The sequence below is a fragment of the Tachyglossus aculeatus genome, chromosome X4 (assembly GCF_015852505.1).
Source record: "Tachyglossus aculeatus isolate mTacAcu1 chromosome X4, mTacAcu1.pri, whole genome shotgun sequence".
In the NCBI taxonomy this organism is placed as follows: domain Eukaryota; kingdom Metazoa; phylum Chordata; class Mammalia; order Monotremata; family Tachyglossidae; genus Tachyglossus; species Tachyglossus aculeatus.
In genome coordinates this window covers 23,617,569-23,627,941 of record NC_052098.1, presented here as the reverse complement: position 1 = coordinate 23,627,941, position 10,373 = coordinate 23,617,569, and the positions used below count along the sequence as shown (strand labels likewise).

At 41.1% G+C, this 10,373-nt stretch overlaps 1 non-coding gene across 1 annotated transcript; it reads left to right on the top strand.

Moving 5' to 3' along the window:
• The first annotated feature begins 9,892 nt into the window (after positions 1–9,892).
• On the top strand, positions 9,893–10,030 carry LOC119948508. Its single transcript, XR_005456899.1, has one exon. It is a non-coding gene; the product is annotated as a small nucleolar RNA SNORA7 (small nucleolar RNA).
• Positions 10,031–10,373: the final 343 nt, after the last annotated feature.

Sequence of the window (10,373 nt, the reverse complement as noted above, 5' to 3'; positions counted from 1 at the left end):
GTTATCAACAGAGTAGTTGCAGACCTCTAGAATTTATTTAAGAACTACTAAAAATCCAGTTCTCCTTGACTATCACTCACCTTTTATAAGAAACACTTTTTCTGTAACTGAAGAAGAAATATTCCCATCAAAACTGTACACTGAAGTTTTTTATTTTGGAAAAGAGAAACTGAAGGATTGTGTAATATTTTAAAGTGTAATTTGGGGCCATCTATAGCATGAATCCCAACAGTGCTTAAACCAAATGTTGAATTTATGTTCAAAACCTGAAATACATGTAAAGTATGAACATCCTAAATCTAAAGGGAAAAGGCCATTGTAAACAGTTTCTGACAGAAAAAATCAACAACACATGTAGATATTGATGTTGCTAAATAGTCTATTGAGAGTAAATCACAGACTGCTGAAGGTCAGTGTTCCTCCCCACAGAAAGGCAGAGAGGCAAATGGAAATGTGTAACGCAAGTGCCTAAACAGGAGATAGAGCAGCCAAACTGTTTTCCCCCCTATAGCTTTTTCCTCCTTGACAGACTTAAATTTAAGAAAATATTAGCTATTGATCTACTGTTTCGAAGTATTTGTTTTTTCCCTTGGGAAAATCCCTCCTTCCATTCTTCCAAACTTCTCAAATGGGTATTACACCCATTGCCTCCACTTCATTTCCTACAGCTCCCTTCTTGACACTCTATAATCTGACTTCCATTCCCTTCACACTCTACTGAGACCACTCTCTCCAAGATCACCAATGATCTTCTCCTTGCCAAGTCAAATGGACTCTCATCTATTTTAATCCTCTTCACGGGTCATCTGCCTTAAACATTATAGCCAATCCTTTCCCCTGGATACACAATCTTGGTTTTACTAGCACAATTCTTTCTTGGTTCTCCTCGTATCTCTTGGACCGATCCTTCTAAGTTTCATTTGCCAGCTGTTCCCCTGCATTTCACTCCTTAACTGTGGGTATCCTTCAGTGCTCAGCTCTGGGTCCCCTTCCCTTCTTAATTTACACATACTCACTTGAGGAGCTCATTCACCCCCATGGATTCAACTACGACTCTTATGCAGATGACTCTCAAATCTACCATGCTAGTTTTGCCCTATTTCCTTCTCTGCAGTCCTGCATCTCCTCCTGCTTCCAGAATATCTCTACATGTCCTACTGACACCTAAATGTCAGTAGAACATCCTAAAGGTTAATAGGTCCAAACCTGAACTCCCCATCTTTCCTCCCAAATCCTCTTCTCCATTTAACTTCCCAATCATAGTTGAAAATACTAACATCCTCCCTGTCTCTGAATACCACAACCTTAGATTATCCGCCCTTTCATTCAATCCCCATATTCAGTCTATTGCCAAAACCTGTCATTTCTCCTTCCACAATATCTCAACAATTCACCCTTTTGTTTTCATCTAAATGGCCACGCTGCTTGTCCAGACCCATGTCACATGTTATTTTAACAACTGCAACAGCTGCTTCATTGATCTACCCATGTTAAGTCTCATTCCACTCCAGTACATACTTGTTATTAAAATGGTGTTTACTATGTACTAAACACTGTATGTGCTGGGGTAGATACAAGATAATCAAGTCAGACACAGTCCCTGTCCCACATAGGACTTTCAATCTAATGAAATTGAGGCAGAGATAAGTTAAGTGACTTGCCCAAGGTCTCACAGAGAGGTGGCAGGGTCAGGATTATAACCAAGATCCTCCAACTCCAAGGCCTGTGCTCTTTCCACTAGGCCATGCTGCTTCATTCTGCTGCCCAGATCAGTTTTCCAAAATAGTTATTTAGCCCATAACTCTCCACTCTTCAGAGCATCACTGCCCTCTGCATCAAGCTGAAATTCCTAACCTTTGGCTTGCAGTCATTCAACTCTCTCCTTCCCCCTCCTTCCTCAATATATGTAAGATCATAAGCTTTGTAGTTCAGATGAAGAGTACTATTTGTCTATCCAAATTACTCTCCTGAATTTCTGTTAAATTCTCAGTCTTCTAGAAGGTGGTGATTATAATGGTATCTTAAAATTGTGTGGAAGAGTTTCTAGATATTGAGGGAAAGGTGGGGCTGGCAGATGTTATGAGAAGCAGTATGGCGCTGTGGAAAGATCCCATTACTGGGAGTCAGGGGACCTGGATTCTAGTCCCAGCTCCATCGTTGCCTGCTATATGACTTTGGGCAGGTAACCTAGTGTCTCTGTTCCTCAGTTTCCTCATCTGTAAAATGGGGATGAAATAACTGTTCTCCTACTGCCTTAGACCGTGAGCACCCTTGGGACAAGGTCTGTGCCTGTTCTGCTTGTACTAAATCTACCCCAACACTTAGTGCAATGCACATAGTAAACTATTAACAAATACCACCATCATTGTTATCAGGCCTTGCATGCGGAGCTCAACAAATCAATGATCATATCTGGGGGCTGTGCAGTTCTTCCTGGATCTAACATTCAATAGTGATATCAAAGGCATGTATTCACGTATTGGGAGGTTTAGTTCGCTTTGTAGAGTCCATCTTCAATATGGAAAGTGAATTAAGGATGGTGAAGTCTTTGACTATGATGATGGTGGACCCTTCTTTACTCTGGTGGGAAATGGTGTGGGCTAGTTGAAAAAGCACAGGCCTGGGTTCTCATCTCAGCTCCACTGCTTGGCTGCTGGGTGACCTTGAGCAAGTCACTTAGCTTCTCTGGGCCTTATTTTCTTATTTGTAAAATGGGGTTTCAATACCCATTCTAACCTCCTACTGTGAGTCCAGTGAAGGACAGGGACTGACTGTGTCTGGCCTGATTATCTTGTATTTACTCCACTGTACACCAGTACAGCACATGACAGATAGTAAGCATTGAACAAATATGAGCGTATTGTTATTATTGTTATTCTATGGGACTGTGGCAGTGTGCATGTATCTACATACACTATTTAGGAATGCCTAGAACTTTTTGATTGCTTTTGGTCTTCAGCCATGATGTCCTATGAGAAGCAGCGTGGCTTAGTGGCCAGAGCTCGGGCTTGGGAGTCAGAGGTCGTGGGTTCTAATCCCGCCTCTGCCACTTAGCTGTGTGACCTTGGGCAAGTCACTTAATTTCTCTGTGCCTCAGTGACTGCATCTGTCAAATGGGGATGAAGACTGTGAGCCTCACGTGGGACAACCTGATTACCTTGTATCTCCCCCAGTGCTTAGAACAGTGTTTGGCACATAGTAAGCCCTTAACAAATACTGACATTATTATTATTATTAACGTCACTTCACTTCTCTGTACCTCACCACATATGCTCCTTACTTTATCCTATAGTTACATTTAAGCGCTCAGTAAATACTATTGAATGAATGAATTTTATCATGTTTTTCTAAGCATTCCATTTGTCAGATTGTTTTGTTTTGTTTTGTTGTCTGTCTCCCCCTTCTAGACTGTGAGCCCGTTGTTGGGTGGGGACCTTCTCTATATGTTGCCGACTTGTACTTCCCAAGCGCTTAGTACAGTGCTCTGCACACAGTAAGTGCTCAATAAATACGACTGAATGAATGAATGAATGAGAATCTATACTGTATTGATTACTCTTTGATGTTGGATTCGTTCCCATCAAAGTCTGCCAGTTCTCTGCAGGCAACACTCAATTTCAAAATCTCCCTGTTGACAGTATCTCATGGAAACCCCCGTGTGTTAATAGAGGCAAATAAAATTTCTTACTCTTATTGGCTTGTATCGATCTTATTATGAATTTTCTTGCATGAGTCTTTATTCTCCAGGAGTTTGGTCTTCACCTGTATGGTTAGTTTGTAAATAACCATCCAGTGAAAGATAAGCACCTGAAGCAATGGCCAACGTTGACCTCAGTTTCATACTTGGAAATGCAGTTATGGACAGCCTTCAGGTCTCAAGAGAATCAAATTGTCAGATGAAGCGACACTGTTTTTCATTCAGGCTCGCCAGGTTGGAGGAATATACGTTGAAAACTGAAGTGTGCAACTTACCTTTTAAAGCAAGGGCTAGATGCTCACCATTATCTCTGGGCAGATTTGAAGGGTGTAAGACAAATGATGAAAGACACAGCCAACACCTGCAAGCCTACTTTCAGTCATAAAGACTTTTCAGAAAAAGTCGTAGCCAGCTCCTGCTTTCATGAGCTGTTCTTCATCAGGGAGTCTTCTTTCACTCAGAGCTGCAATGTCAGTTCCATACCTGGCTATCTCACACGCATCAAGTACCACTCTTCTTATTGGATTAATGCTCTTCTCTTCACTGGATAGTGTAGTAATATTCCTTGACATAATAACATTACAAAGAAAAACCATTGTGTTCCTACACTTCTTTTCTGAGGAAAACTAATGAGACCGCAGCCTGAATAGGCTCTGAGCTCTTTGAAGAGGCTTATGTAATTATCGGATGTATTTGGAGTAGTCTAGGCCATCTAGTCAGACAGCTCAAGCACACAAATCCCCTTTATGGCCAACTAAGTGGCCCAGAATTCCCCAGATAATTGAAGAGCCTTTTACCATACTTTGCCTGGCTAGGTTTGGCCTCAGAAGAATTATTTTGTCTCATTTTGAGGAAATAGCTAAATGGATAAAGCTGAGCTGAGGCTACTGCAGCTCTGACATGGTGTCCCTGTGTGTTTTGGGACGTGCCACTTTTCCTTACTTCAGTTTTCCCTTATATACATGGCTCGCTTTTCCAGGGATCCAAGATGCAGAGGATCAATCCATTGGACTGGAAGGGACATTCACTGATCAGCTAGCCCACCCCCCTGATTCTAGGCAGGAATCATCCTAGATAGGCGGTCATCTATCCTGTGTTTAAAGATACTCAGGAAAGGAAAGTAAACTTAGATCACCGAGGGAACCTACCAGCAACGTCCACTTCTAAAACCAGTTTTCTCTTGCTACAGCTACTTTTTCTTTAGGAGTGAAAGAATGCTGAGGCAGGTACCCGCAAAACAGAGCATTGAACAAGAGGGCAACCATTAATTTCCAAGGAAATATTGCATGTCAGAAGGCAGGAGAATTGAACGAGATATGCTAGATGAGTCTAAAAGTGGAAGGCAGGTATGGAAACCTGATGTTTATGGGAAGGGGGAAGAAACACTTGGATGTCGGGGGAAGATCATCAACTATATCGAAATTTGTAAAGGTGCATTCCAGTACGACAAAGCTTAAGAACTGGTTTTGTAGGAAAAACAGCTAATAATCATAATAATAATGGCATTTATTAAGTGCTTACTGTGTGCAAAGCACTGTTCTAAGCCCTGGGGATGTTACAAGGTGATCAGGTTGTCCCGCGTGGGGCTCACAGTCTTAATCCCCATTTTACAGATGAGGTAACTGAGGCACAGAGGGAGTAAAGTGACTTGCCCAAAGTCACACAGCTGACAAGTGGTGGAGCTGGGATTTGAACCCTTGACCTCGGACTCCAAAGCCCATGCTCTTTCCACTGAGCCACGCATAAACAATTCCTCACAAGATCAATATAACAGATGGCAGATCTGTATTGTCTACATTTTGTAGCAGCCTGAAGCCATAGCAACGTGTAGCTCATACTGTAAATCTAGTTCAATCTCTCATCATCAGCTCATCTTTTTTTGTCTCATCGTATCATAGAACCTGAGTTATAAAATTTAGCTGAAGTAATTGCTCATAAAGATTATAAACATATGCCACCATTGCTTCTTTTTCTGCTTCACCACAACATTTCCCATGGTTATTTTTGGATTCTAATTGACCTGTAATCAAGACAAATTTGGATCAATTTGGTATTTCCAATGCTTCCTGCTGAGGCATTGAATATACGAATTATGGTAAGCAGTAGTTTTCAACTAGTCATTGGACGGTTTGTATACATGAAAGAATTCTGAAAACATTCATTTATTGATTCAATTGTATTTATTGAGTGCTTGCTGTGTGCAAAGCACTGTACTAAAACACCAACTTGTTTTCTGTTTCTACTACTAGTCTTCAATCAGTCAATCAATCCATGTTGAGCACTTACTGTGTGCCCAGCACTATATGGACTGCTTGAGAACGTACAATACAATAGAGTTGGTAGGTATATTCCCTGCCCACAAGGAGCTTACAGTCTAGAGGAAGTGACAAATTTTAAATAATAATAATAATGATATTGGTATTTGTTAAGCGCTTACTATGTGCCAAGCACTGTTCTAAGCACTGGGGGATACCAGGTAATCAGGTTGTCCCACATGGGGCTCACGGTCTTAATCCCCATTTTCCAGATGAGGTAACTGAGGCACAGAGAAGTTAAGTGACTTGCTCAAAGTCACACAGCTGTCAAGTGGCGGAGCCAGGATTAGAACCCATGACCTCTGACTCCTAAGCCCATGCTCTTTCCACTGAGACTGCTTCTCTAGTTTATTTTATTCTATTCTATTATTCTATTTTATTTTAAAATAAATGACAGCTCTGTGGAGCTGAGGGTGGGTGACTTTCAAGTGCATCAAGGTACAGACCCACCTTTAGGTGCACAGGCAATGCAGAAGAGAAGGGAGTAGGGGGAAGGAGGGATTAGTCGGGGAAGGTCTCTTGGAGGAGATGTGATTTCCTAGGGCTTTGAAGGAGACAAGACTGGTGGTCAGTCATATAAGAAGGGCGAGGGAAGGAGGGAGGGGAACCATGCTCAAGAAGGATACTTGTGTATTCCAACTGTATGAATCCTTATGAGCAACTGCTTGTACTAGTCTCTCAATTCATAAAACGATGATAATAACAATTATCATACTTGTTAAGTGCTTACTATGTAGCAAGCACTGTTCTAAGCACTAATAATAATAATAATCATCATCATCATCATCAATCATATTTATTGAGCGCTTACTATGTGCAGAGCACTGTACTAAGCGCTTGGGAAGTACAAATTGGCAACATATAGGGACAGTCCCTACCCAACAGTGGGCTCACAGTCTAAAAATAATGGCATTTATTATTTATTTATTTATTAAGCACTTACTATGTGCAAAGCACTTTTTTAAGCGCTGGGGAGGTTACAAGGTGATCAGGCTGTCCCACCTGGGGCTCACATTCTTTATCTCCATTTTACAGGTGAGGTAACTGAGGCCCAGAGAAGTTAAGTGACTTGCCCAAAGTCACATAGCTGACAAGTGGCAGAGCCGGGGTTTGAACCCATGACTTCTGACTCCAAAGCCCATGCTCTTTCCACTGAGCCATGCTGCTTCTACAAGCTAATCAGATTGGACACAGTGCCTGTGCCACTTGGGGCTCACAGTCAATCCCTACTTTACAGAAAAGGTAACTGAGGCACAGAGAAGTGAAGTGTCTTGCCCAAGGTCACACAGCAGACAAGTGGCGGATCCGGCATTAGAACCCAGGTCCTTCTGATTCCCAGGCCCATGCTCTATCCACCCGGCCACACTGCAATATGTACATTCTTAGAGAGGGACACCTATGGAAGAACCATTCCAGCTTGGAGCTGCACAACACTCAATCTCAGTACATCCAGGACTCTGCCTTGTAAGTCTCTGCAAACTTTTACGGACAGACCACCTCTATACATGTGCTCGTCAGTTTGTACCTACTGTTTCCCCCATTAAAATCTATGCCCCTCAAGGGTGGGGAATCACATCTTTTATCCTTTATATACGTTCTCCATACCTCTAGTTTAGGGTTCTGCACAGCAGGCATTCAAATACTGCTGACACTAATATTTTGAACTATTATCATTCAATCAGTTATTGAGCGCTTACTATGTGCAGAACACTGTAATAATAACAATGGCATTTATTAAGCAATTACCAAGTGCAAAGTACTGTTCTAAGCGCTGGAGAGGTTACAAGGTGATCAGGTTGTCCCATGTGGGGCTCACAGTCTTAATCCCCATTTTAAAGATGAGAGAACTGAGGCACAGAAGTGACGCGACTTGCCCGCAGTCACACAGCCGACAAGTGGAAGAGCTGGGACTTGGACCCACGACCTCCGACTCCAAAGCCCACGCTCTTTCCACTGAGCCACGCAGCTTCTTTAGGCCCTAAACTGCTTACTGTACTAAGCCCTTGAGAGAGTACAGTATAACAGAGTTAGTTGACACGTTCCCAGGCTTACAGTCTAGCAGGAGGTAATTCATATGAAAAAGAACATAGACACTTTCCAAGAGATGAAACTAATTTTCCATCTTTCTTAGCCGAAGCCATAGTTCACTCTGCATCTCCGCTCACTAAAACATCTAAAACTAAACTACGCTAGAACACATCTAAAACAGCTAAAGTTGCACAGACAACACTGTCATTAAAATTAGTAAGAGAACAATCTAGTTTATTCTAAAGCCTTAATAAACAGGTACCCTAATTGCCTTTTCACAAGATAAATGAAGGTAATTGTGCCACAACATCAAAGTATTTCTTGAAACAAATGATAAATCAGAGTGGGAGAAGTACAACTTATATCTTCCAAAGTACTAAAATTATATTGTCACAGCACAAAAAATAGTGGAAATAAGATATTAGAAGAATCAGACAAGTGAAAAAATTAGAAATAGGGCAATCAAGGAGGGCTAAAAGCAACACAATCTAAAGCAAAACAATCTCAACTTTAGAGAAATCTGAAGAAGGTGGACTATATTTCCTTGTTCCTTTTTTACATGCACATTTGTCTGCAATTCATAATCTGCCTACAACTAGGAGGGAATTGTGTAATATTATTTCTAATTTACATTTATGAGTATTTTGCTCTCTGCTTTATAGCTATTGTAAAACCCTATAGTAGAAATGAATAATAATAGGTACGTTTCCATAGATTCATTCATTCATTCAATTGTATTTATTGAGCAATTATTGGGTGCATAGCATTGTACTAAGCACTTGGGAAGTACAATTTGTGCTATACCAGAAGAAAATTGTATTCCAAAGTCCATTTCTTTTTTAATTGTAAGAACTGTTGAGAGTATAAAATCCAGGTCATCAATGATCTGACCGACCATTTCTACACTACCTATTTTACTAGATAATAGAACAATTATGAAATTTTATATCTCTCAATTAATTTAGGTCTAACTTTCTCAGTTGTATTTAGATGCTTCAAGTGGGGCAACATTCATACAAATTATGTGGCTATTTTGAGGACAGTGTGGTTTGGTGAAACTATTTTCTCATAGATATATTAGCTGATTGCTACCTTCTGTTCACCATCTTCTCCCCGCTACCCCATTTGCTTCTACTTCATGAATTTGAACCTACTATACGATTAGAGAGCCTACGTCTAGTCATAAATTCATTTGTAGCCTCCAGCTAGAGTAGTGTGTCTGTCACCAGCACATTTGCATCTAGATGGCTTCCCCAGTCCTCTTTTACTTTCAGTTGAGCTAAACCCATAGATATGTTCATAGCTAGGCTCTGTATTGTTATTATTATTATTAATATCATCATCATTATTATTATTACATTTGTTAAGCACTTACTAGATGCCAAGCACTGTTCCAAGCACTGTGATAGATACAAGTTAATCAGTTCAGACACAGTATATGACTGTCCCCTAAGGAGCTCACAGTCTGTATTCATCTTAACTGAGAAGCCTCAGCCACAGGAATGAGTGTGATGATGTTCATTTATTTTACAGTTTTGACAAACTACAGACATCTCCTGCCCAGCTGCTTTAAAATCAGTAGCAGTGCTGTCTTGCTTTAAAGCAAAGAAGAAGTAAAAATGCCTGCAACCCCTAGTGTCTTCAATCCATATTAAATGCATTTGTGGACAATTTCAAAAGTACAATCTCTGTATTTTCATAACTATTCAGTTGTTCAGACTCCAGAATCCAGATGGTATGCTTCAAGAAATAAAACGAAGTTGGCAAGGGACAACTTTAATCTTTTCATCATTTTCTCCTCTGAATTTAAAAGCACAAATACAATGAATTGAGCAACCACAGAGGCAAATAACCCTTCTCAAGATCGCATCTGGGGAGTTTCCAGCACTCTACCAGTCTCGACTACGGGAGGCAGAGTCAAGCAGGGGCATATTCATTCCATTTCTAGCTTGGGCAGAGGCTAGTGAATGGAAGGCAATCCGCTACAAATCGAAACTCACCTGTGCTGGGCAGCAGCAACATGGGAGAGAGTCGAGGGTGGAAACTGAAGTTTACTGCCCAGGAGAAGGCAGTGGGAAACCACTACTGCATTTTTACCAAGAAAACTCTATAGATACACTACCAGAACGATTACAGATGGGGGTAGGGAGTTCTGGGAGAGATGTGTCCACAGAGTCGCTATGGGTCAGAGACAACTCAACAGCATTAGACAAGATAAGAGGCAAATAAGTCACATACCTTTGGACGTAGCCTGCAGGGAGCCTTATGTTTCTGATGGAACTTACCGTGGTGGAAGGTTTTTCTTTATTTTTATTTTTTATTCATCCTCAGCA